Source organism: Tiliqua scincoides, unplaced genomic scaffold (assembly GCF_035046505.1).
Source record: "Tiliqua scincoides isolate rTilSci1 unplaced genomic scaffold, rTilSci1.hap2 HAP2_SCAFFOLD_132, whole genome shotgun sequence".
In the NCBI taxonomy this organism is placed as follows: Eukaryota; Metazoa; Chordata; class Lepidosauria; order Squamata; family Scincidae; genus Tiliqua; species Tiliqua scincoides.
Genome location: NW_027101384.1, coordinates 35,513 through 39,840, shown reverse-complemented (window position 1 = coordinate 39,840; position 4,328 = coordinate 35,513). Strand labels below are relative to the sequence as shown.

Sequence of the window (4,328 nt, the reverse complement as noted above, 5' to 3'; positions counted from 1 at the left end):
GGTCCCAAGCACCTGGCAAGGAGTTCTCCCTCCACAGAGATCCCATCCCCTGCCATCAGCCTCTCTCTGTCACAGCGGTGAGTTCAAGGCTGGATCTGGTCGGGTGCCCGTTCCAAGCCTCTCACGTGCCATCCAGCTTGAAATGATGTCACTCGCTCATCGGGCTCCTGCCACGTTGAATTATGTTTTTTGGACTTGGAGGGCTGGAAAAGTCTTTAAAGCAGGAAGGAGTTACTCTCATCTTTGTAGTGGATGGTGGTAACCTTTGCACACAGGCTTACTCTTAGAGTGAAATCCCCCCGAATTTCAAGCTTCAAGGGAGTCTCTCTATCTCTACTTGTCTGCCCTATCATGGAACTTGAGCTTCCTGTTGCAGAGGATTCTGGGGAGAATCCTACTGGGGATGTTCAGGACACTGGAGGCACTTTGCTACCTGCAATTCGGGTTCCCAATTCAAATCTTACCTCTGCCCTCAACCAGGAGGACTTAAACCATTTTTATCCTACGTTGCATAAATGCAACAGGGATCAAATATGTGCACCTGTGGGTTTTAAGCAAGCCGTTGTCTCAGCCTCAACCTCCACTCCACCTCTGCAATTACGGAGATGATAACGCTGACATCCCTACCTTACAGGGTCGTTGTAAGCACTTCTAACATTCTCAGTAAATGCTCCCAGCGTTACAACCTCAAATCCTTAACCTTTTAAGATGTACTGAAAACCTGAAAATTGAAGATCACGTTTAAGTGTGGTAGCTTTCACACTTTCTGCCTAAGCAGAAATTCCTTCATAGCAATCCTTAAGACCCTCTGCAAATCTATCGTTTTGTCAGGGCCACACTATTATTTAAACTCATCTGTTAATGACACGGTCACAAATGACATGGCACATGTTAATGACATGTTAATAACATGGCACAAAGCAGGGCATGGCCCCTGTGAGCCCCACACAACAGCTGTGGGACAGGGGTCTGATTTGGTGGGGGAATGCAGCCTGTGGAGATGTGGTTTTATGCTTTCCTCCTCTCTGTTTTTGTGCTGAAAATTACCCCCCAAATGGCTGCTCACCTCCAAAGAAACTATTTGTGACAACAGCTGATAGGGGGCAAATGCCCGCAGGAAGAGAAAGGAATTAATGGAGGACAGTCTTTCCATCAGTCCTAGTCATGATGACTGCATGGAGCCTCCAGATTCAAAGGCAGTCTATCTTTGAATACCAGTTGCAGGGGAATCTTCATCTCCTGCTTATGGGCCTCCCAGTGGCCCATTCAATGGGTCCCATTCAAGCAGGGTCTGCTCTTATGGGCAATTTTGAGTGCAAAAACAGTGCTAGCCCCTTGTTGTGGCCAAAAATATGTCCCTGCCGCTGTTTTTACCCACAATGCCCCTTGGAATGATGCCACATTAAGACGTAACGCCTTTCACGGGGGCATTGCTGTGGGGCAGGGATAGCTGCCGGCTGCCACGAGGGCCGCCGCCACAAGAACGAGGCAAAACAGTGACTGAGGTTAGCCTCGTGCCTCTCCGCTTTTGCACGTGAAGCCAGCCCCCAAATTGACTCCAGAACATGTGGCCTGTGTAAAAGCTGACTGGTCCGCCTTCTCTCAAGTTCAAAGAGCAACATGGGGAGGGGGGAGTGGCAGCCATAAACCGTCTGGCATCCCATAATCCACTGCAGCAAGCAAAGTCAGGTCTGTTGGCTGCAAAAATAAACTAAGGGCACAATCCTAACCAGGTCTACTGGTTACTTACTTCTGTTTTGTTCAATGGGGCTTACTCGCCGGAAAGTATGGTTAGGATTGCAGCCTAAGAGCCCAATCCTATGCCTGCCTGCTCATAAGTAAGTCCCATTATACGTAGTCAATGGAGCTTACTCCCAGGAAAGTGTGGCTAGGATTGTAGCCTAGCTAACTAAGGGCACAATCCTAACCCACTTTCCAGCACCAACATAAGGGCAATACAACTCCGAGGTAAAGGAACAAACATTGCCTAACCTTGAGGAGGTCTTTGTGATTGCCCCCCAACTGCAGGATACAGCACATGCACCACTGACACAGCTTTGCCAGTGCTGGAAAGTTGGTTAGGATTGCGCTCTAACTAACTAACTAACTAACTAACTAACTAACTAACTAACTAACTAACTAACTAACTAACTAAAAGCCCAATCCTATGCGTATCTACTCAGAAGTACTGGTCGGCAACCTTCAGTCTCGAAAGACTATGGTATAAGCCTACAGCACCCGGTATTCCCAGGTGGTCTCCCATCCAAGTACTAACCAGGCCTGACCCTGCTTAGCTTCCAAGATCATGGTATAAGCCTACAGCACCCGGTATTCCCAGGCGGTCTCCCATCCAAGTACTAACCAGACCTGACCCTGCTTAGCTTCCGAGATCATGGTATAAGCCTACAGCACCCGGTATTCCCAGGTGGTCTCCCATCCAAGTACTAACCAGGCCTGACCCTGCTTAGCTTCTGAGATCAGACAAGATCGGGAGATAGTGTTCAGTATAGGGAGATGGCTGGCAACCTTCAGTCTGGAAAGACTATGGTATAAGCCTACAGCACCTGGTATTCCCAGGCGGTCTCCCATCCAAGTACTAACCAGGCCTGACCCTGCTTAGCTTCCAAGATCAGACAAGATTGGGCATGTGCAGGGTAAGTAAGTCCCATTTTAGTCAATGGGGCATACTCCCAGGAAATTGTAGGAAATCCCAGGATAGGACTGGGCTGTAACTAACTGACTGACTAACTGACTGACTATTTGAGCTGCCTTCTTCCCGGACATCCACCTGCAATTCCTTTGCCCCTGAAACAAACAAATAGACAGACCGAGCTTGTGTTTCATCTGCATCCAAAGCTGCACTAATCGTGTTTGCACACAACGGTCAGTGTGAGAGAGAGAGTTTTGCACGCCTACCCAGTTTCGCCACCAGCTGCTGGGGAGGGAGTGGGGAGAGCCTGCTATGGTCATTATGGCGTTTCTGGAAAGGGCTCTCTTTGTTTGGAAGCTGCCAAGACAGCGGCACCCTGCCGTGTCCTTAAAAAGGGGTTATATGAAATGCCACTGGAGCGCAGCAGCTTGGGGGAAAGGGGGGAGAAAAAGTGAGAACAACTTTGGCAGAAGAAAAGGAGGCAATTTCCATTTTTTTCTTCTTCCAGAAACCCTTCTCCCAGAATCAATATCCACTTGTGTCCTGCCTTCCACTAACAATGCTCTCTTTTCCAGAGGACGCATGGGCGTCTTCTTGGCAATGAACATTTTCGGGCCTGTGGAAGGCCTGACCTTCAGGCCATCAGGCTTCTCCTCTGACCCTTCAGAGCGTCCTGCCAAGGCGTTGCTTCTGGGGAAAAAAAAGGGGGGTGGCACAGAAGCCGGGCTTGGAAAATGGCATCTTTGTTAGGGCTTTTTTTCACCTCAGGTGGCAAAGGTGAACTGCAGGCCGCTGCTGGGCGTCACTGCTTTTGTCCAGGGTCCCAGCCCTGTGCCAGATTTGTGGGTCCAATTTTTCAAGGGTCGGCAGTCTTGTGATGTCACCAGAGTGACCCTGCTGTGCTATGCCACCAGGACCCGCCATGTGACGCTATCAGGCCCCACCTTGTGGAATCACCCTTGCAACTTTGTGGTGTCACCTGAGGTGTGGTCCCCGCTGCAGAAATCTAAGCTCTTTGGATGCACGCTTCCAACAGAGCACCAAAAGCCCTCAAGCCTTTTGCTTGAGCCAATGTTCACTGGCGATGTGGACATATTTGCAGGGATGGGCCATGACTCCGACGACTCGGACTCGAGTCAGGAAAACAGGCAGACTCAAGTCACGTGTGTCAAAAACTTGGGCACAGACTTGGGGGGTTTTACCCTAAAAATGAAAAGACTTGAATAGGCTCAAGTCTAGACTCACTTTTGTGTGTGCTTGCTTGCTCCCCCTGCTACTTCCATGACTCAACTTGTTTCTGAAAAAGACTCGAACTCAAGACTGGCTCTGGACAAATTGCGAAGGCCGCCCATTATGGAGCCAAGGGGATGGGGACTCGGGACTCGACTTGAGTCTCGGTGCTGTGACTCTGGCACATCCCTGCATATTTGTTTGCTCATTTAAAGAATGTATACTTTGCCTTGCCAATGCAAATGCCCAAGGCAGCTTAGAAAATGTTCATACAATACAATATAATAAAGCTCTCAGGCCGGAGCTGGACTCCATGGAAGCCAGAGTTACAAGCACCTTCTGGCCTAGGCATACCTTCTGCTTTCTTCCCCTCAAGACACACATTATTAAGCAGTCCCTGGAAGGTGGGAAGGGACTGCCCGGACAGTCTCCCCGGATCAGCGTGGTT

At 49.5% G+C, this 4,328-nt stretch overlaps 1 pseudogene; it reads right to left on the bottom strand.

Moving 5' to 3' along the window:
• Positions 1 to 2,552: 2,552 nt before the first annotated feature.
• On the bottom strand, positions 2,553 to 2,664 carry LOC136635914 (5S ribosomal RNA; annotated as a pseudogene).
• Positions 2,665 to 4,328: the final 1,664 nt, after the last annotated feature.